At 33.3% G+C, this 25120-nt stretch overlaps 1 long non-coding RNA gene across 1 annotated transcript; it reads left to right on the forward strand.

Moving 5' to 3' along the window:
• Nucleotides 1-4765: 4765 nt before the first annotated feature.
• LOC139514903 (uncharacterized) lies at nucleotides 4766-20962 on the forward strand. The gene is made up of 3 exons (XR_011662742.1): nucleotides 4766-4942; nucleotides 18075-18178; nucleotides 20709-20962. It is a non-coding gene; the product is annotated as an uncharacterized lncRNA (long non-coding RNA).
• The last annotated feature ends 4158 nt before the right edge of the window (nucleotides 20963-25120 follow it).

Raw genomic sequence — 25120 nt, forward strand, 5'->3', positions numbered from 1 at the left:
AAACTTTTTAAAAGCGAATTAGTAACGAATAACTAACAGGGTATTATCCGACCGCTGGAACGGATACAAATGCACTTATAGAGTTATATCACCTCTAAGAGCCCAAATCTTCCACCAGAGACAACAAAACAATTGAAAATCATGTTTTAAAAGGTGCAACGTAAGATACACGTATTACAAGCGAATTATAAGCGAGTGATGGAACGAATTAAACAAGGTAATAGCATGCTCCGAAACGATGTACACCCTGCTTACATGTTTAACTCTACCACATTATGTAAGTATGTGCCTGTCCCTAGACAAGAGCCTGAAATTAAGTAGTTATCGTTTGTTTTTGTGTTACATATTTCCGTTTATTTTTTTGTATATGAAATACGGCCGTCAGTTTTGTTGTTTGAATGTCTGGGCCTCTTATAGGTGACTACACGGTTTGGGCTATGCTCATTGTTGAAGGCCGTACAGTGAACTATAGTTGATAATTTCTGTGTCATTTTGGTCTAATGTGGAGTGTTGTCTCATTGGCAATCATACCACATCTTCGTTTTTTAGCAAGCGCTAACACGGTGATTTCATCCCGTCGAACCAAGATCCATCTTCAAACATACGGACATAAAGCAGTTAAAAGGTAGAACGTATAAAAAAACAAGTAAGGAACAAATGCGTATCGAACATGAAGTAAAAGGATCGGTTGAGCACAAACACATATAAATAAGTCATAAAAAGATCATTTTACCTCAACCAATTCAGAACTATTACCATATGTAAGACTATTAACAACTAGATTTGTAATTGCTAGCAATAACGGAAGGCACCCCTTCCCCCTATTACCAGGTGAGCGGCAGCCATTTTGACAATTCCAAAGTCAAAGAGAGCATCTACAGATGTCTAGTAACATTTTTGCAAAGTTTCATTAAGTTTGAACATTTTGAATTTTTGATATTTTTGCTGTTTCCATGGTTACGGCGGCCATTTTGAAAATTCTAACTTCAAAATCCAACTCTGCCTATGCCAGTTACCATTCCTGTAAAGTTTCATCCAGTTTGCGGAAAATTCTTATTTTTGAAATTTTTGACCTTTTTGCATTGTTTCCATGGTAACAAGACCTATTTTGGAAATTCCAACTCCAATGTTGCTCATCATTACTGTGAAGTTTCATGAAGTTTTGAGCATTTTTAGAATTTTGAAAATTTTGGTGTAGTTTCCATGGCAACATAGTAGTTCCAATGATCGCCAAAATCATCCAACACCTGTATATAGTGGGCACCTACATTGTTTTAAAATATGATGATTCTGAGTTGAAGCATAATCCAAACAGTTCACCAAAAACCAAAAACTCATTTTTTTCACAATTGTGCCGTTTCCATGGCAACGGCAGCCATATAAAATCATCCAACACCTGTATATAGTGGGCACCTACATTGTTTTAAAATATGATGATTCTGAGTTGAAGCATAATCCAAACAGTTCACCAAAAACCAAAAACTCATTTTTTTCACAATTGTGCCGTTTCCATGGTAACGGCAGCCATATTAAACTATTCCATGCCATAATTAAAAAGGGGGAAGGATATTAAAAATCAAATAAGTAACGAATAGGTAACGAATAGGGAATAGGGAATAGGTAACGAATAGGTAACGAATAGGGAATAGGGAATAGGTAACGAATAGGCAACGAATAGGGAATAGGGAATAGGTAACGAATAGGTAACGAATAGGGAATAGGGAATAGGTAACGAATAGGCAACGAATAGGGAATAGGGAATAGGTAACGAATAGGGAATAGGGAATAGGTAACCAACTTGACGCCCATAAACCTGCGTAGGTATAGAATACCGGTATGTGGAGTAAAATTATGCCCAAGGCTCCGAGTGTGGTCTGTAAATGACATGAATATTGCTGTCGATTGCCGCTATCACTATAAGCATTTTATGCCACCCTCCTCGTAGTTGTCACCAATATTTCTATTTTCAAATAAAAGGTATTTAGTGCATAGATTTCACAAAGAATCGATAGGATAAGCATATATTTGTGCACTCGCAGCATGTGCAGAAAGAATTAACAAAATTATTATCTGTAATTAAAATTAATTAATAAAAAGAAACACTCTACCTGTGAATTTTCACCTGTGTCAGAACCAGATAAGATGCCAGCGAAATCGCGGAAATACAAATGTGCAGGAATATGTATTTCGAATATCAAACCGGAGAAAAAGGAGTCACATGTTACATATATACCCGTACATTTGAGGGAGTACTTTTCTGACTATTTGAAAGGCTGAATGGTCAAGCGAGTAAGACAATTTCATACCTCAGGAATTGCAATGCGAATTTTTTTTGAAACTTTACATGACTATGTATAGCTTGACCTACACGTTTGTGTACCATGCACGTTCATACTGCAGTCCTACTACGCTCTCAGCAATAACGTCAATATCATGTACCATAAAACTACTGTTCTATTCCTTCTATTATTCATTTTAATATACGTAGATTTCTCGGAAACAACATAGTAATGCCACCATAATCTACCAGGACTCATGGGCGTGGTAGTAGGGGTAGAAGTAGAGGCAGATGATGACCTCTGATCCATTCCTGCATGATCCAGTAGACAGGTCGACTGACCAATTTAACCTGAATCAACCTATATTAATTGCTGGTCCTTTAAAATTAAATGACGATGTTTTAATGAACGACAGTGGGTCGTAATATGAACGTAGTCAGTTCGTAAGAAGAGCGTGATGAGGATGGCATGAGCGTACTATAATCGTACTATAAGCTTGAACAGTGTGGTATGAACGTGGAACAGTCGAAGTAGAAGCGTTGTTGGGTCGCAATGAGAACATGGTGGTCGTAAAATAGTCGCTGTGAAATCGTAGCGCAGTCTCTTCGACAATAATCGTGCTTTTGCTACGCTCTCGCTACGTTAGTGCAGTTATTTTATGATCTTACCACGACCTAACTACACTCTCCCTATCATTTCTACCGCGACCTGATTTCACCACGACCGCATCACGATTGTTCGGAACATGTTCAAAGTTGGTCCTCGCTCAGAACGATCAAAAAGACTTCATTCATCATTCATGATCACCACAAACATATACCACGACTTTACTTTGATCAACACGATTGCACTACGATCGTCAAAATTTGCATTTGAGATCATAGTGCGACCGTGACCAAGTGTGACGAGGGTATAAACCACACACCCTCCTCTCATGCATAATACAAATTTAACAATTCTATACATATATGTAAAACTTTTATGCGGTTTTGTCACGATTTCAGTTCAAACTATCACAGGCACTATATATATATATAGGGGATATATTAAAAAAAAAATTCCAGACACCAATGAAAACCATCAAACCCAACTTTACTTCAATCTCGGGGTTGGGGGGGGGGGGGGGGGGGGGGGGGGTGTCACTTACTATGTAATGAGTGGTAGGGATGATCCCCTGGAATAGGTCACTTTTTCATGCTCCATCGGCATGATATACGAAAAGGGTGAGAAATTAAATTCAGATTAAATATATCAATAGATTGATATTTTTACTTGCTTGATTATATCATAAGTATCTGAAACTAATCAGATGTCCTTATTTTTTTGTGATGCGGTTAAACCACAGTCGTAAATGCATCAACTATTTGTCAAACCATTTAAACTCTATTAAGACCTATGTAGTATTTCCGCTAATGCTAGATACAGATGCTATAAATCTCATCATTTTGACATTTGCACCTAATTAACATTCAAAGGTTTGTTTACATGAAACATGATAACAATTATTTAAAGAAATTCCATAGTGTCAGCTATGAGATGGAACGGCAATGTAACTTTTGATCAGTTTTTCATTAATATAAAACTCAGTGAAAGTGTTTTTCTCTGGAGTGTTACTATACTTATCTGACCAAACATCTTTTATTGTCTTTTGAAATTAAAATTTCTTTTTTTAATGAAAGATATAAAAGGGGCAAATAGAGGAAAGTGTTTAAGATGTGACGAATTTATTAAACTAATTGTGATTATTGCAACTGCGTTGCATCTAAACAAGAACGTGAAGATAAGTGAGACCCAAAACAAATTATAAATACTAATGTACCAGAAGATGACAAATATCCAAATATCTCAAAAGGTTTGGTTTTTTTTTGTTCGTTGATATATGACAAGGTATATATTTTTAATAAACAAAATATATGAAAAGGGTGGGGTACTTAATGTATCAGCTGCTCACCCCTACCAAAAAAAGCTTGGACCCCCCCCCCCCCTTCCCGAGCTTTCAATATAGACTGTCTTTCAAGTAAAGTTTTTTCCATTCTGTTGATGTTATACCACTCCCAAAAGTTGAGGTTACGTTACATAAAACCTTGCAGTTTAAAGAGAAAAGAAGTTAATATCATGATATGAATTTACGTTTACAATATACATTTTTACTTTCAACATTAATTTATATTATAATAACATATTGAAACGTATAATTTTTCGAAAATAAGGACCACCGTATGTTCATAATGGTTATATCCAGTGGGTAATACACATGCTGGTTCTTTTCTTTTTCTTATCATATTTTATAGCTAGAGATGCTAATTGGGTGTTATATATCCTTCTAATGTTACCTCTTTGATTGACCCAAAACTCGGAAGGAAGTATTATATTGAATACACCGTATGGTTATCATGTTTATTCTTACGTCTTTAAAGTCAGTGTAGTAGAACTTTCGCGGTACAATAATAATTTGGGATTATTGTGTTAATGCCAGTGATGGATTATGTCGCGTGTTTTGTAATACACGCAGTACTGTAAAGTGAAACGAGGTCATTCTGTTGTGTACTTTGGTCAAAGAAAGAGAAAGATGGAGTCCCTTAGAAAAGGAAAATGAGACTGATGGGATTTCGTTTTAAAGGAAGAAGAGTCTGAAGCTAACGTGTATACCTACGACAGTTCTGGTAAGATATACTTTTTAATCCATAGACAATATGAAGAGAGAAAAAAAAAACAAATTGTGTTGATATTTAAAATATGATTTAATATGATAATGAAACCGAGGTTTGCCCAAGTTCAATTAGAATATATGAAAATGTTTTTATGACATTTTTTTATACAGCCGTGCTGGATCTATGTGATCACTTCGGATTTTAAGATGTTGCAGAATTATATCATAATACTCAAGTCGGCAATACTAGTCGATTGAAATTTTCATATTTATATTGACAGACAACACTCTTAACTTTTAGAGATCTTTAGTAAGACATTGGTTGATGGGCAAATTTATCTTAACTGTATTCCTTTGGCATGATTCATTTTGTCATAAAAAAATTATGTTAGTTATATGACCATGGTTTTATTTACCATAATATAGACATATAAAGAAGATAGAAAATAACACGAATAATGACTTACGTACTTCTTACGGGTAGTAATATGCAACTGATAGGACCATTTAAAAATTAAACACATATAACAAAACAGTACTTGAAAACTATATCCCTTGACCACGAATAAAGTGTCTGAAGCCTATTTGACATTCAAAAAGGATATTTTAAGTTATTAAACTTTACATTTACTTAGCATGATAACTTAGTACAATAAGTGCCAACTTTTATTAATTTCTAGCAGTTATTAAAACAGTTTGGGATGTTATATATAAGTGTATCTATCTGCGGAAACATGTTATTTCCATTTCTATTAAGAATTCAGTCAAAACTATAAGAAAATATTTGTTAACATGATTAAGTAATTTATTTACCAAAATAAGGCTCGATCCAGTCAGTAACCATACTTGTACTTAGTTTAAATGAGATAATTTCTAAAGCTTACTGCCATGTATGTGCCAGTTTTTTGTGCAATTTTATATATCTCTCTGGTGCTCAAATGAGAAGTGGTCAATATGATGAGTACAGATATAATAAGCATAATTGTGGGTGAATTAATACTTATAACTTTATATATTTCCACTGCCTATCCTTATTGGTTATGTGTACTTCAAAGCAACTTAAAGTACATAAATTTTCAATGTTACGATATTTTGCTAGCTCTTTATAATTTGAATTGTATATTGTTGTTATGACATTCTTTCTCCTATAGGGTCGATTCGTTTTTGCAAAACTTATTGAAAATGCTTCATATTAATGTACTCTCATTTATAATGAAGTAATAATGTGATGCAGTCTTACGATTTTTTTTCTTTAATTTTCATTTAAAAACATATTTATATAAACGGTAAAAATAGACAATACCTGCTTTATATGCTTAGATATGGTCAAAATATACAATTAGAAGATGTGGTATGGTTGCATATTGGCAAAGACAATCCTGTTTTTTCAATACATTTTTAAAGAAAAAAATATATACAATTACTTGTTGTATTAAAATAGATATAGGAAGATGTGATGTGAGTGCCAATGAGACAACTCTCCATACAAATAACAATTTAAAAAGTAAACCATTATAGGTTAAAGTACGGCCTTCAACACGGAGCTTTGGCTCAAACCGAACAACAAGCTATAAAGGGCCCCAAAATTACTAGTGTAAAACCATTCAAACGGGAAAACCAACGGTCTAATCTATATAAACAAAACGAGAAACGAGAAACACGTATATATTACATAAACAAACGACAACTACTGTACATCAGATTCCTGACTTAGGACAGGTGCAAACATTTGCAGCGGGATTAAACGTTTTAATGGATCCAAACCTTCTCCCTTTTTCTGAAACAATAGCATAACATCACAACAAAGAAAAACATACGATAAAATATCAATTGGCAGACTTAACTCAATCAAAAAACGTATGATTAAACAATGAACGAATAAATTTGATCTGCGATATCTGAATACAAATGCACAGTTAATTAAATATTAGAGACAAACATTCATGACCAAAAAGCTAACAAACAAATTCAAACGCAGGACATGACTGAGAAATATTTAACCAATCAATGTTAACTTTAGAAAAAAACTGTTTTTTTTTTATAATCTTGAAGTTTATACAAATGTTGTAAGAATAAGTGAAAAATTGAAGATATTACAAATAATCAAAGCTGGTGTACAGACAAGATCCATATAAATAAAAAATAACAAAAAAGCATTATAAACAGTATCAACAGGTCGAATTAACAAGAAAATACGATTTGAGAGTACTCGCAGTTACTGACAGCTAGTTAAAAGCCAAAACCAATTAATAATAAAAAATCATGCATCAGAGACTAAAATCGACTAAAACACATCACAGGGATTTAGTATTTTAACGTCATTAATAGTCAAAGAAGACATGACTTGTGCAATGCCAAAAATAAATGTATCGACAGGTAGTAGTATAGTGAAGAGCGACTTCTATAGAAATAAAAGTTAACGTGTCTGTGTCTCTATACATCTCGCCTCAAAAGATAATGAAATTTAGTTATGTTTTAATTTGCTAATGACAATATCAATATTAGTGCCAATGTGAACTATATTCAGAGATCTTATTACAATATTGGTACGATAACCCTTACTTATAAGTTTGTTTAAAGGTTCGATGAGTTTACAAGGAATACATAGTGATTTCCTCGCTTTAAGTACAATATTACCATAAAATTTAGGATGTGAAATACCATTTTTAATATGCTTTCTACAGGTATAGCCAAATTTACTAATCAAATCTTTGTATCTATGAAAGAATTTAGTAAAAGTTTGAAGTAATTTATGGTATCGAAATCCCTGACACAACAATTTACCAGTGATGCATTGATTACACGGCCGACACTCGGCTAACCGAGAGATTGGTCGGTTAATCTATATTGAGTATGTGGCTATATCGGCGATGGGTCTGTTAATCGGGTTGGCTAAAGTCTGTTAATCAGGTGTTATCGAGGAAATCATTGGAAATTCTGCATGTTTCATTGTATAACTTTTTAAATATATGTTTATCATAAAAATTATTCATGTCTAACAAAACAATTCAATGTACTGAATCCAGTGGTGTAATTATTATTTTTCTAGCTTCGGTGTACGATCTATAAAATGAAAAGGCGTGTTACTCATCAATAAATTTATACACATTTTACACACACAAAATGTACACAAAAAGACACTTTGGTTGAATTTACTTGCATGCGATATTTTGAACATCGAACAAAGACAGGCATTATGTTTGTCAACCAAATTGATATCATTGTGTGAAAAATCTACACAAAAATCTGTATTTTGGTGACATAAATCAATCTTTATTTAAAACCTGGTCTGTTAATGGGTCGGATGTATAAAACCCGGTCTGTTAATTGGTCTGTTAAGAGTTATGATGGCAATAAAAGTATAATTTTATTGCTGTATGGGGTGTTATCGGATCAAATGGGTAGGATCAAGACGAGTGGCTAAAATATACGGAAACAACACATGAGCAATGAAACATAATATATACGGAAACACTGACATGAACAATGAATTTAGGCCATGAATATTGAAAAATTATATAAAAAAAGTGTAATATTAAAGTATTATTATACATCATGTTAAAATGCCATATTTTGATTGCCTAATACGAAGGTGTTAATTTACTCTATCACATGGCTGAGCGGGTGACATTTTTTTGGAATGTCACCCTCTCGGCTAGACCAATCAAAAATCGGCAGTTTAAACGACAATGAATTGAATCTACATCAAGTTATTTTATAGACAATGCTTAAAGTTCTAATTTACTATACAACGTATCGTGGAACGACTCAAACTTATTTCTTTTACAATTGTTGGAAAAACGTATTTCACTTGTTAATGTTTTTACTTTAAAACCTATAAATCATTGTGTGTAATGCTTATTGTTGATATTAAACGCATTCGTTCACCATCGATGGGTTTCAACTGGTGATGTACATTTCATCATGTTCATTGTGATGTATATTTCTCCGCCAGATATGCGGCCTTTTGAAAGGGGTATTTACACAAAATTTAAATAAAATAAATAACAATAACAAAATAACAACAATTGAAAATATTTTTTTTCTTGATAGCAGAGCTTTTTTCCCGTTTCGAGCCTAATCCTTGTATCGTTTATATGTCAAGTCAATGCACTACTATTGTCTATTTACTTCACTTCTGATGATTTTTAGCTCACCTGGCCCGAAGGGCCAAGTGAGCTATTCCCATCACTTTGCGTCCGGCGTCCGTCGTCGTCGTCCGTCGTCCGTCGTCGTCCGTCGTCCGTCGTCGTAAACTTTTACAAAAATCTTCTCCTCTGAAACTACTGGGCCAAATCAAACCAAACTTGGCCACAATCATCATTGGGGTATCTAGTTTAAAAAATGTGTGGCGTGACCCGGTCAACCAACCAAGATGGCCGCCACGGCTAAAAATAGAACATAGGGGTAAAATGCAGTTTTTGGCTTATAACTCAAAAACCAAAGCATTTAGAGCAAATCTGACATTGGGGTAAAAATGTTTATCAGGTCAAGATCTATCTGCCCTGAAATTTTCAGATGAATCGGTCAATCGGTTGTTGGGTTGCTGCCCCTGAATTGGTAATTTTGAGGAAATTTTGCTGTTTTTGGTTATTATCTTGAATATTATTATAGATAGAGGTAAACTGTAAACAGCAATAATGTTCAGCAAAGTAAGATCTACAAATAAGTCAACATGACCAAAATGGTCAGTTGACCCGTTTAGGAGTTATTGCCCTTTATAGTCAATTTTTAACCATTTTTCGTTAATTAAAGTAATCTTTTACAAAAATCTTCTCCTCTGAAACTACTGGGCCAAATTAATCCAAACTTGGCCACAATCATCTTTGGGGTATCTAGTTTAAAAAATGTGTGGCATGACCTGGTCAACCAACCAAGATGGCCGCCACGGCTAAAAATAGAACAAAGGGGTAAAATGCAGTTTTTGGCTTATAACTCAAAAACCAAAGCATTTTGAGGAAATCTGACATGGGATAAAAATGTTTATCAGGTCAAGATCTATCTGCGCTAAAATTTTCTCTCAGCTATGTGTTATTTATATCTTATCACATATTTGTTACGGATACGGATAAATTTTTAAGATTTACCTGTTATGTTTCATTAAATTGTTATAATTGAACTTTTTTTCCCTCTTTTCTGCAACACTTAAATATGTGATAAATAGCTTAAAGATTATAACATGTTTTTCCATATTTGCACTGGTATCATTCCTCGACCCATATCGGCCCTCGGCTAAAGCCTCGAGGCCGATATGGGAGTCTCGGGATGATACCAGGGCTAATATAGAAAAGGGCATGTTATAATCTATACATATTGATTTCATCCAAGAATGGTCGCATATATCATGTGAATTCTGTTTAGGTTGTCATGAATGACACTAATTTGTATCTAAATTGGTATTAACCAGTATATAAATCAGAGATAAACGTCGTAATGTAACTAAACATCAGTAAGTAAAATATATTGGGATGCTAGAATATATAAAGAATAAAGAAATAATAATGAGTAAGATAAAATAAAATGTAGAGAAAAGTAACAGACAATTTAAAGAATATAGAAATAAACAACTCCCCCAATCCGGACCCTCATTGTATACACGAGAATCTGGATGGAAACACAGAATATATAGAATAATAGATAAGGACAGTAGGAAGTGATGCATTAATAAAAATAGATAGAAAAAAATAATAACTGTTTGAGAATAAAGACATGAAACACCCCTGGGTGTTAAAACAGTAACGGATTGCTATGTACTCATATTGGTAATAAATGCTAAAAGTTTACATGCGGACAACTGCAGTTCTCCTCTGCACTTATGTGGAAAAACGTATTTCACTTGTTAATATTTTTACTTTAAAACCTATAAATCATTGTGTGTAATGCTTATTGTTGATATTAAACGCATTCGTTCACCATCGATGGGTTTCAACTGGTGATGTACATTTCATCATGTTCATTGTGATGTATATTTCTCCGCCAGATATGCGGCCTTTTGAAAGGGGTATTTACACAAAATTTAAATAAAATAAATAACAATAACAAAATAACAACAATTGAAAATATTTTTTTTCTTGATAGCAGAGCTTTTTTCCCGTTTCGAGCCTAATCCTTGTATCGTTTATATGTCAAGTCAATGCACTACTATTGTCTATTTACTTCACTTCTGATGATTTTTAGCTCACCTGGCCCGAAGGGCCAAGTGAGCTATTCCCATCACTTTGCGTCCGGCGTCCGTCGTCGTCGTCCGTCGTCGTCCGTCGTCCGTCGTCGTAAACTTTCACAAAAATCTTCTCCTCTGAAACTACTGGGCCAAATCAAACCAAACTTGGCCACAATCATCATTGGGGTATCTAGTTTAAAAAATGTGTGGCGTGACCCGGTCAACCAACCAAGATGGCCGCCACGGCTAAAAATAGAACATAGGGGTAAAATGCAGTTTTTGGCTTATAACTCAAAAACCAAAGCATTTAGAGCAAATCTGACATTGGGGTAAAAATGTTTATCAGGTCAAGATCTATCTGCCCTGAAATTTTCAGATGAATCGGTCAATCGGTTGTTGGGTTGCTGCCCCTGAATTGGTAATTTTGAGGAAATTTTGCTGTTTTTGGTTATTATCTTGAATATTATTATAGATAGAGGTAAACTGTAAACAGCAATAATGTTCAGCAAAGTAAGATCTACAAATAAGTCAACATGACCAAAATGGTCAGTTGACCCGTTTAGGAGTTATTGCCCTTTATAGTCAATTTTTAACCATTTTTCGTTAATTAAAGTAATCTTTTACAAAAATCTTCTCCTCTGAAACTACTGGGCCAAATTAATCCAAACTTGGCCACAATCATCATTGGGGTATCTAGTTTAAAAAATGTGTGGCATGACCTGGTCAACCAACCAAGATGGCCGCCACGGCTAAAAATAGAACAAAGGGGTAAAATGCAGTTTTTGGCTTATAACTCAAAAACCAAAGCATTTTGAGGAAATCTGACATGGGATAAAAATGTTTATCAGGTCAAGATCTATCTGCGCTGAAATTTTCAGATGAATCGGTCAATCGGTTGTTGGGTTGCTGCCCCTGAATTGGTAATTTTGAGGAAATTTTGCTGTTTTTGGTTATTATCTTGAATATTATTATAGATAGAGATAAACTGTAAACAGCAATAATGTTCAGCAAAGTAAGATCTACAAATAAGTCAACATGACCAAAATGGTCAGTTGACCCGTTTAGGAGTTATTGCCCTTTATAGTCAATTTTTAACCATTTTTCGTAAATTAAAGTAATCTTTTACAAAAATCTTCTCCTCTGAAACTACTGGGCCAAATTAATCCAAACTTGGCCACAATCATCTTTGGGGTATCTAGTTTAAAAAATGTGTGGCATGACCTGGTCAACCAACCAAGATGGCCGCCACTGCTAAAAATAGAACATAGGGGTAAAATGCAGTTTTTGGCTTATAACTCAAAAACCAAAGCATTTTGAGGAAATCTGACAGGAATAAAAATGTTTATCAGGTCAAGATCTATCTGCCCTGAAATTTTCAGATGAATTGGTCAATCGGTTGTTGGGTTGCTGCCCCTGAGTTGGTAATTTTGAGGAAATTTTGCTGTTTTTGGTTATTATCTTGAATATTATTATAGATAGAGATAAATTGTAAACAGCAATAATGTTCAGCAAAGTAAGATCTACAAATAAGTCAACATGACCAAAATGGTCAGTTGACCCCTTAAGGAGTTATTGCCCTTTATAGTCAATTTTTAACAATTTTCATTAATTTGGTAAATTTATGTAAATTTTTACCAAATATAGTTCTCTGTTACTAATGGGCAAAGTTCATTATAGATATAATTGTAAGAAGCAAAATCGTTCAGTAAAGAAAGAACTTCAAACACATCACCATCACCAAAATACAATTTTGTCATGAATCCATTTGTGTCCTTTGTTTAATATGCACATAGACCAAGGTGAGCGACACAGGCTCTTTAGAGCCTCTAGTTCAAATACCCGTTACGCTGTCAAGTACGTGACTACATAGAAAATACTTTATAAAGAACTCATCTGTTAAAGAAAATGATGATAGGACATTCATTATAATAAATCAAATATCACATAGCTGAGAGGGTGATAGAGTAGATCGGTATCCCTCGAAAAAAACATTGTCAACCTTGGCTTCGCCGCGGTTGACAATGTTTTCTCGGGACCCAATCTGCTCTATCACCCTCTCAGCTATGTGTTATTTATATCTTATCACATATTTGTTACGGATACGGATAAATTTTTAAGATTTACCTGTTATGTTTCATTAAATTGTTATAATTGAACTTTTTTTCCCTCTTTTCTGCAACACTTAAATATGTGATAAATAGCTTAAAGATTATAACATGTTTTTCCATATTTGCACTGGTATCATTCCTCGACCCATATCGGCCCTCGGCTAAAGCCTCGAGGCCGATATGGGAGTCTCGGGATGATACCAGGGCTAATATAGAAAAGGGCATGTTATAATCTATACATATTGATTTCATCCAAGAATGGTCGCATATATCATGTGAATTCTGTTTAGGTTGTCATGAATGACACTAATTTGTATCTAAATTGGTATTAACCAGTATATAAATCAGAGATAAACGTCGTAATGTAACTAAACATCAGTAAGTAAAATATATTGGGATGCTAGAATATATAAAGAATAAAGAAATAATAATGAGTAAGATAAAATAAAATGTAGAGAAAAGTAACAGACAATTTAAAGAATATAGAAATAAACAACTCCCCCAATCCGGACCCTCATTGTATACACGAGAATCTGGATGGAAACACAGAATATATAGAATAATAGATAAGGACAGTAGGAAGTGATGCATTAATAAAAATAGATAGAAAAAAATAATAACTGTTTGAGAATAAAGACATGAAACACCCCTGGGTGTTAAAACAGTAACGGATTGCTATGTACTCATATTGGTAATAAATGCTAAAAGTTTACATGCGGACAACTGCAGTTCTCCTCTGCACTTATGTGGAAAAACGTATTTCACTTGTTAATATTTTTACTTTAAAACCTATAAATCATTGTGTGTAATGCTTATTGTTGATATTAAACGCATTCGTTCACCATCGATGGGTTTCAACTGGTGATGTACATTTCATCATGTTCATTGTGATGTATATTTCTCCGCCAGATATGCGGCCTTTTGAAAGGGGTATTTACACAAAATTTAAATAAAATAAATAACAATAACAAAATAACAACAATTGAAAATATTTTTTTTCTTGATAGCAGAGCTTTTTTCCCGTTTCGAGCCTAATCCTTGTATCGTTTATATGTCAAGTCAATGCACTACTATTGTCTATTTACTTCACTTCTGATGATTTTTAGCTCACCTGGCCCGAAGGGCCAAGTGAGCTATTCCCATCACTTTGCGTCCGGCGTCCGTCGTCGTCGTCCGTCGTCGTCCGTCGTCCGTCGTCGTAAACTTTCACAAAAATCTTCTCCTCTGAAACTACTGGGCCAAATCAAACCAAACTTGGCCACAATCATCATTGGGGTATCTAGTTTAAAAAATGTGTGGCGTGACCCGGTCAACCAACCAAGATGGCCGCCACGGCTAAAAATAGAACATAGGGGTAAAATGCAGTTTTTGGCTTATAACTCAAAAACCAAAGCATTTAGAGCAAATCTGACATTGGGGTAAAAATGTTTATCAGGTCAAGATCTATCTGCCCTGAAATTTTCAGATGAATCGGTCAATCGGTTGTTGGGTTGCTGCCCCTGAATTGGTAATTTTGAGGAAATTTTGCTGTTTTTGGTTATTATCTTGAATATTATTATAGATAGAGGTAAACTGTAAACAGCAATAATGTTCAGCAAAGTAAGATCTACAAATAAGTCAACATGACCAAAATGGTCAGTTGACCCGTTTAGGAGTTATTGCCCTTTATAGTCAATTTTTAACCATTTTTCGTTAATTAAAGTAATCTTTTACAAAAATCTTCTCCTCTGAAACTACTGGGCCAAATTAATCCAAACTTGGCCACAATCATCATTGGGGTATCTAGTTTAAAAAATGTGTGGCATGACCTGGTCAACCTACCAAGATGGCCGCCACGGCTAAAAATAGAACAAAGGGGTAAAATGCAGTTTTTGGCTTATAACTCAAAAACCAAAGCATTTTGAGGAAATCTGACATGGGATAAAAATGTTTATCAGGTCAAGATCTATCTGCGCTGAAATTTTCAGATGAATCGGTCAATCGGTTGTTGGGTTGCTGCCCCTGAATTGGTAATTTTGAGGAAATTTTGCTGTTTTTGGTTATTATCTTGAATATTATTATAGATAGAGATAAACTGTAAACAGCAATAATGTTCAGCAAAGTAAGATCTACAAATAAGTCAACATGACCAAAATGGTCAGTTGACCCCTTAAGGAGTTATTGCCCTTTATAGTCAATTTTTAACAATTTTCATTAATTTGGTAAATTTATGTAAATTTTTACCAAATATAGTTCTCTGTTACTAATGGGCAAAGTTCATTATAGATATAATTGTAAGAAGCAAAATCGTTCAGTAAAGAAAGAACTTCAAACACATCACCATCACCAAAATACAATTTTGTCATGAATCCATTTGTGTCCTTTGTTTAATATGCACATAGACCAAGGTGAGCGACACAGGCTCTTTAGAGCCTCTAGTTCAAATACCCGTTACGCTGTCAAGTACGTGACTACATAGAAAATACTTTATAAAGAACTCATCTGTTAAAGAAAATGATGATAGGACATTCATTATAATAAATCAAATATCACATAGCTGAGAGGGTGATAGAGTAGATCGGTATCCCTCGAAAAAAACATTGTCAACCTTGGCTTCGCCGCGGTTGACAATGTTTTCTCGGGACCCAATCTGCTCTATCACCCTCTCAGCTATGTGTTATTTATATCTTATCACATATTTGTTACGGATACGGATAAATTTTTAAGATTTACCTGTTATGTTTCATTAAATTGTTATAATTGAACTTTTTTTCCCTCTTTTCTGCAACACTTAAATATGTGATAAATAGCTTAAAGATTATAACATGTTTTTCCATATTTGCACTGGTATCATTCCTCGACCCATATCGGCCCTCGGCTAAAGCCTCGAGGCCGATATGGGAGTCTCGGGATGATACCAGGGCTAATATAGAAAAGGGCATGTTATAATCTATACATATTGATTTCATCCAAGAATGGTCGCATATATCATGTGAATTCTGTTTAGGTTGTCATGAATGACACTAATTTGTATCTAAATTGGTATTAACCAGTATATAAATCAGAGATAAACGTCGTAATGTAACTAAACATCAGTAAGTAAAATATATTGGGATGCTAGAATATATAAAGAATAAAGAAATAATAATGAGTAAGATAAAATAAAATGTAGAGAAAAGTAACAGACAATTTAAAGAATATAGAAATAAACAACTCCCCCAATCCGGACCCTCATTGTATACACGAGAATCTGGATGGAAACACAGAATATATAGAATAATAGATAAGGACAGTAGGAAGTGATGCATTAATAAAAATAGATAGAAAAAAATAATAACTGTTTGAGAATAAAGACATGAAACACCCCTGGGTGTTGAAACAGTAACGGATTGCTATGTACTCATATTGGCAATAAATGCTAAAAGTTTACATGCGGACAACTGCAGTTCTCCTCTGCACTTATGTAGAAAGGAACTAAACGGAATAAATGAATTAAAACTTAAGATAACCAAATGTAGCTGCATTCGCTCCTTTCCATTTACTTCTTTAGACTGATTTGTAAACAACAGATGATTCAGTAATAGAAGAAAAGAACCAATCGGATGATGTTGACGATTTAGAGTTTAACGTCCAGTGACAAATATCATGTGATATGAGAACGACAACACGTTATATGTACCCTGTGTTGTATTAGAAAGACACTTTCGGACGGATTTGAGAACGTGCTACTTTGAACAGACACAAAAATTAAGGCTGAAGAAAACGTTAATAATAGATTCATGCATATTCCAGCAGGCAATCCATATCCATATATTGAAGTGACACACCCCTTAATAAAATGCAAAGGAAGTCAAAATAAAAATGTTCTTACTTAAAGGATACTGTTGCAGCGTATTGTCATTTTTTTTTTTACTCAAGAGCATCTCATTCTTAAGTTTTTCAAAGGGAAAATATAAAGGTAGCACAACTATTGTCGTGGCTAAATAACTCTTAACTGACACAATTTCAATTGTCCAACCCATTAACAGACTTTATTCCCATAATGTTCACTAAAACGTGGTATTACTCACGTTATATTACAATTATGAAATATTTACTAATTTCAATTTATATTTTAGAACCAAAGTACGATTTTGTGTCCTTTGAATGATATCTAAAATTGTTTTTTTCGCCTTTCATTACAAAAACTGCTATGCGTATAAGCATAAATACTACATACTTGCGCGACGCCTTTTAGTTTTACTGAAAACTGCGCAGACTATGAAATGTTTTTACAGTTGGAAAATGTTCTATGATATATATCATTTTGTCAGACACTTATCTTTTTTTGAGTTGGTTCTTATAATGTACCTAAAATCTGTATATTAAATAGATTTTAATATTAAAATTGTGCGTTTTACTCTTAACAGACGTATAACCAACCCGATTAACAGACCAACCGCCGATATAGCCGCATACTCAATATAGATTAACCGACCTATCTCTCGGTTAGCCGAGTGTCGGCCGTGGATTACGTTCGTTAAAATCTATGACATCAGAACACACACGGGCAAACCGAACGAGTTGCGATATATAAACACCGTATGATGGAGCCAAAGGCACATCGCCGTCTAAAAAAGGAAAATTAACAATAGGAAATGAAAAATCGTCTCTTTTGTCGTAAATTTTAGTGTGAAGTTTCCCGTTTGAAATTGGAATGTCTAAATCTAGAAAAGGACAACTGCTGCTGTTTATGTTAGATTTAGTTAAAGTAAGTTCGATTGGGTAAATTTCTGAAGTATATTTAGAGAACTCTGGATTATTCAACGAAAAAATATCATCCAGATAACGGTAGGTATTTCACTGTTCTAACTTATTTTGAAACATTGTTTAAAACTGTGTAATTTGTATTAAAACAGACGAATCACCAAAGAAAAAGAATAACTCAAAGTTCTGGTGGCCTGGGTGCAGTGAATTCGAAATATCAACAGCAATCCTCAAATACAGAATTTGAAAGAAAAAGGTGAGGTTACAAAATTTTATTTGCAAACTTTACTTTATAACATCAAGATATCACTGCTAACAGTCAGGGGAATTACTTAAATGATCAAATTTTATTGTAGCTTTAGATATATCATACCAGGCGGAAACCCAGTTGAAATCGAAGCTCTTTGTTAAAGAAGGCGATAAATGCTTACTGCAATGTTTACTATAGTAACAAAATTTTTAAAAGTTAATACGAACAAACACAACGACAATTTTCTTCTCAATAACGAAGTGTTTTATTTTAAAAACACCATTTGCATAAGTTTTCAATTTATCTACATATTAATGCAGACCCAATGCAGAACAATTCGATATCAAGTCGACGACATAGGTATCTATCAAGTTGGATGTAGAAAATGCATAACCTCAGATATTTTTTTTTAAATTACCACGGACGAAGAACTTTTCAATCTATTAGTTCAGTAGTTTTCGTGTCTGCCCTTCCATTATGTGACTCGAGAAAAAATTCCCAAAAATGGTTTAACAATTGTATCGAAAAGAGAAAATCGAGTGCACCTTTTTATGTTAGGTCGTGTTTGAGGTGTATATTTGGTATTTAAAACGTACAAAGCAAGAGTATTTGATATATCATCTCGCTTCAGATTCTGTCATTTTTATATATCAAATATACATGTTGACTTTGTAACATAAAAATAAAATCACAGTACGAAAAGATGAAATATATGGGTCAAGTGAAATACATATACCTATCTAATGACTCACAAAAACAGAGTAGATGTGTTCGAATAGCTATTTTTTTACTGAAAGTACTTGACGACAGTCTTTCAAGTTGGATGATGAAAATGCATATCTTCGAAAAATTATATTTTTGTGTGTGTGATAACCAGGGTTTATAGTCTTCAACCACTAAAAAAATCTAGTCTGCCCTTCCACGAAATATTTAATTAGATTTTTTTTTAAATGTTTATGAATTTTCGAAAATTCCACCTGACAACCGATCAGACAATAGTTTAAAGTTGAATCAATGCCGACAAGATCATTAACTTATGCTCATTAGCTAATAGATACATTTGTCTTTTAAAATACAACTGACATATATTAAAAGATCGTAATGGTGCTATGTGGATAAATTTATCGGTTTTCAAGAGCAAAGTTGGCAGCGCGTCATCCCTACAATAGCTTCCTTTTCTACGATTGTGAAAATGAACTGGCGTAATGGGAAGACAATTTTGACGAAGTAAAATCCTGTTTGATACTAAAGACAGAAGGACTATTATATATAACGTTGCTAAGATTATCAGAACAAACACATGTGTTTAAAAGATGACCGGTCATGTCAGGTGATTAACCTTGTAATGAATCTGGGATAATGACATGAAAATCACTTATTTAAGCATCATAATTCTATTTCATTGTAAAGAATCATTTCAGAGAAGCAAATTAAAGGTTTCTTTTTCAATTTTACTCAAAATTAGGATTAAAAAAACCTGCATGTTTAAAAACTTAGTAAAACTACAAAATACAAATTTTATTAAGCCTCAAGACTGCAAATATGTTGTTATTTTGCTTTTGTCTCATTAAACTCATCAAATTGTGACTTGGATGGAGAGTTGTCTGATTGGCACTCATACCACATCATCTAATATCTATGTCAGTAACTGCTAGTAGTCATTTTTAAATTGATGTACATGTATCATTGTCATTTTGTTTAGTTTCTTCTGTTACCTTTTCTAATATCAAACTTGGACTTTTTAACACTGATTTTTAAAATGCGTATTTCTAGACTTCATTATCAATTATGTATCAAGGGTTTCCAGCATTTAACAGTGGCGGATCCAGAAATTTTCATTCTCAATCCGCCTCTTTTTAAAATTAAATTTTTAAATGCCTTTGCGTAGCTTTGATAAAGCGATAATTATAGATATATCTATGGCAAGCCGTCTTGCTATTTATTTGTATTTCTAGATATCTCATATATATCAATTTTATTTTTATATTATATGAGATATATTGTATTATTGCATAGCAATATAATATTTCCCACAGAAAGTAACCACTAGTGCAATAAATCTTCAAAATTCATGACGTCATAGACGACAAAATCTTATTTTAAACCAATTTTTACTCTCAAATATTTTATTGTTATACAATAAAAGGGTTATTGCATGAATATTGGGGAATATTGTCCCTCATGGAACATATATTGCACTCGCAAGCTCGTGCAATATAAAATTCTACTCGGAACAATATTCCCCAATATTCATGCAATAACCCTATATTATATGAGATCTCTCATATAGTTTATAAGATATCTTATATACTTTATAAGATATCTAATAAAGTATACGAGATATCTTATAAATATGTTTAATATAAGAATATCTGTGGACAGCGACGACTGAATGTATGATCGCTATGTCTCGCTTTTTCGACAAAAGTCGAAGGCTCGACAAAATGCATTTACAAAGAATGGTATTATTCTCACTATTTAAATGATCTTTTCATTTCTGAAATAGGTCTTTAGCATAATTTTTTTTCTTTTTTAGACCTTACTATCTATGAGTACCCATATAATCTTTAAGCAGATCAATGGATATTGAATCCAGACCAGACAGTCAAGAGAATTTACCGTAAATAGAAAATTAGCAAAAGTGACAGCAACACACGTTTGTTTCGATTGGTGTGATAGATTTTGAACAGGAGTAGCAGACTGTGGTGCATTGATTCCAAAATCTTGACAAAACAACAACTGAACACCTTTTTGTCTCTTTCAAGTAGGATTGTGCTAATTTTTTTTACATGCCAGAAATTAATATTGGATAGTTTGAAGAAAGAACTTTCAAAATGACACAATGGCACAAGGATTCATTGCAATTAGACAATTTCTGATTTTGTGTATTTTCAACTTTTTATTTTTTTATAAACTTTAAATAATTTGATGACCTGCAAGTATTATTTAAATATGAACACGTAAGTCTCAAGTGTGGTTCATGCAGTTTTTAACCGCTTTTCGTTTAAAAAGGGGTTTCCCTTAAAAGATAATTTAATCAAGACATCAAAATAAAATATTGAACTTGATTTCAAATTCATTTTATTTTCCTGTTTTTGCCATGTTTTTATCAAATCTTAGCATATTTTTAAGTGAGAAAAGAAGACTTCTTGATGCTTCTAGTGTTCCACACTCAATTTTAAACATTGTCACATTTCATATGTTATATTCTGGCTTTCAATGTTTTTTTGTGTTTTTTGTTTGTTGGTGGACGTGCAAATTGTGTTCTGACCAATGAAACTTTATTATTAGTTTATTGAGCTTGATTTTGTTGTTCTTTAAACAATGAAAAACCATTTTTATTAATTTAAAAACTAGGAGAAATTCATCATCTGTTTATCTCTAAGGTTGCTTCTTCTCAATGAGATATTACCATTTTTATAGACCAATAATATTAGATATATCAGTATGTCACGTGCAGGTGAAGTTATTTCTTCTAAATGAAACATCATTACTTTCCTCATTTTCATTAAATTATAAATACTTTAAAACAAAAATAAAAGTTTTTGAAAGTTTGGATCTATTTGGTATGATTACCAATGAGACAGTTATCCACGAAAGTTCAGAAGAGGTGAATGAGAGCAATTAAAGGCAACCATACGAGCTTCAACATTATAAGAAACAGCCATACCGTTTATTCATCTATAAACGGCCCCCACGTAAAAAAAATATGAAACAATTCAATTGAAAAAGATAACGGTCTATATAGTACATCTTATGTAATCATCGTTAGTGTTAAGCCTTAAACTGACCAAATCACAAACATCGACCTGTAAACTAACTATGTGCATTCATTGCTCTATTGAATATAACTGTGTAAACCTAATTTTGTGACTGAATTCAGTCATTCTATTTTTTACTTTTGTAGAATTTGAGTTTTCAACAAATATTTACTGAATTTGTGTTGACTGAATTCAGTCATCTGTTTTATAGATGTTAATACTATGTAATCTCACTTGGTGTAATTTAAGTCTTATGAAACACTCTTATTTAGTTCAATTTCTTGTAGCTTCTTTCAAATGTTGTATGACTGAATTCAGTCAACATTTTGTGAAAATAATGAACAGGATACAGAGTTAATTTCATTTAGCTGTTATTCTGTTATATGTTGTTTGTATTTAATCTGTAATCCGACTTTTGTTTTATCTGAATTTACAGTTTGGGTTTTATTTAAGAAGCAACAAGTACAAATAAGAGTTATGTTACTTTCTAATATACTGATTGAATTCTTTGATATAAAGATGAAACCGAGTGACTGAATTCAGTCACTCAAATAATGATAACAATACAATGGTTTTTTTTTCTTCATATTTTGTAAGTTGATAATACTAATAAAGTATTTATGAAAATATTTCTTTGCCACGGTTGACGTTTTAATCCGTTTTAAATAAAATGGAAATGAAATTATGCACATTGCATACAATGTTGAATGTTAAATGGTATAATATAATGAATAAGATATCTACTATAAGTTCAACCCTTGAGATTTGACAAATCAGAAAATTGACAAGTTGAACCAGACAGTGTTATAAGTTCATACGCCGTAGTGAGAAAGGAATTTACTGTCCGTTTAATTATAGCATTATATAGAAATGTCCTTTTGGTTTTATTTGCTTTTAAAAATAATTCGGACAATAATGAGTATTTATTTAATAATAACGAAATCTGATTGTCCTCTTGAACGTTTCAAGCCAACAGACGTAAGAAACGTTGCTTTTGATTGGATGATTTGATGTTTACTCTAACGTCATAGTAAGTGCCAAAAGACATAAATAGGAGCCTGTAGACAGACATGTCATTCTGAATCAATCCTTTGAGCTGTCAACTACAATATTTACATTGACCACCCGATTTATTGTTTTATTTGCTTAAAGATAAATGTGTATCATTTTGATGTTTATTATATTGAAAGAAGAAGTCAAAATACGACTGAAATAAATACTATTGTTTTGTATTACAAATCTGTTTCTTCATACTGCCGCTGAGTTAAATGATGATTCCACTCCTCCTGAATGAGTTATTAAACAGAATTATAGCAACCCTAGGTTTGTTACAGTTTGGTGTCAGAAGTGGGATGACAAAAAATAATTGTCATCCAGTGATCGAATACCTCGCCTGTGATTGTTAAGTTTGAATAGAAATCTTAATTTTTCAACGATATTTATAGTGAACTAGTAATAATTTTCAATGTCTGACGAATCTGATTCAGAAATCGAGTTTAATATGGATAAACGTGAAACAGTCGAGAAAAATAATGAAGACTCTGCATTAAATACAACAAAACAGGGACAAGGTGATATTGACAGTGAATTTAATAACAACGTACGAGACGACATAGCTAGACAGAGAAATACAGTAGAGACGGAACGAAATTTTGAAGGTGAACAAGGTGTTTCGTATTTTGAAAATGAACGAAAATGGGGAAATACACCACGATTTAACCGTGAACAGTTGCCGATTGCTAGTCATACAGCTACAATTCGCCCAGATGCTTATAGTGGATCAGATGACTGGGAAGAATATTTTTCGCATTTTCAAGATTGTGCAGAACTAGGCAGATGGAGTATGGAAGATAAAGTATTGACACTTGCTGCAAGTTTAAAGGGCCCTGCGAGAACTTTTTATATGAGCCTTCCTACACATGAACGCCGACCTTATAGTATTCTTGTCCGACGCTTAGAAGAAAGATTCGGAAGTGCCCGTCAACAAAACAGATGGTTATCTCGTTTTGAAATGAGAAAGCGAAATTCCGGTGAAACAGTTGCTGCTCTCGGTGATGACCTCCGCCAGATGGTACAAAAGGCTTATTGTAATTTAGATTCATTGGCACAAGAAGTGTTGGCGCTCAATCAGTTATACAAGTCGATTCCTATAGAAATGAAATGTCGATGCGTAGATCGAGAATGTAAAACGGTCGCTGACGCTGTAGATATAATTGAAAGATATGAGGCTCTTTTAGGGGAGTCAAGTCAAAAGAAAACTAGTGTCCGCTCAGTTTCTTATGAAAATTGTAGTGAAAATAAATTAGATATGGAATGGCAAAATAATGGTAACCCAAATGTCAGATTAATTTCCCTTAGCCAAATAATGACAGAACCATTCAAATGCTTTTAAGTAGAATGGATAAGTTAGAAAATCAGATTCGGAATACGAACAACCGATCCAACTTTAGATTTGGCCGCAACAATTACCAAAACGGGAGTAATACACAGAATCAAAGGACCTGCTTCATTTGTGACTCGCCTGATCATTTTTATAGACAATGTTCTATGTCTAATGGTCATGAATTTAGGGAGAATAAACCCCCGAATTCACAGAATTTTAGAAATTTCAGACCAAATACAACTATGGAAACGGTTCAGGGAGACAACCTTCCGTTTATTCAATAGGTCGGGAGTTGACGGTTACAGAAGTCGTATTTTATGTTAATTAAATGATTTTAAAGATGTTGGAAATGAAATTCAGACTGCAATTATAAATAGAAGAATAAATCCAATAGGGGGTCAAGAAAAATAACAGACAATGGATTTTATATGCATGGTTCCGTTTATGGACAAACATAAGAGAACTTTGGCAAAATATGTTTTATGAAAATAATGTGATTATTTGTGATATTACCTTGATAAAATTTTAGAACAAGATTTATTATCTAAATTCGTGCAGTACCAGTAAGTTACGGAATATTGAAGTGACAAAGAAAGCAGGAAAAGTATTTCACATGTCCGTCGGAAACAGAAAAAAATGAACGAAGAGATCTATTACACAAAAAAAAAAGCTCCATATCATTGACAAATATCTTCATGAATAAAAATTGCAATATGGGACAACATCCCTAATGCGCCTAAGTCACGTGTAAAGAAAAAATCTCTGTGTAGTGATATTGGACATGTTTCTATTTTTAACAAATGA

Source organism: Mytilus edulis, chromosome 3 (assembly GCF_963676685.1).
Source record: "Mytilus edulis chromosome 3, xbMytEdul2.2, whole genome shotgun sequence".
NCBI classification, from domain to species: Eukaryota; Metazoa; Mollusca; class Bivalvia; order Mytilida; family Mytilidae; genus Mytilus; species Mytilus edulis.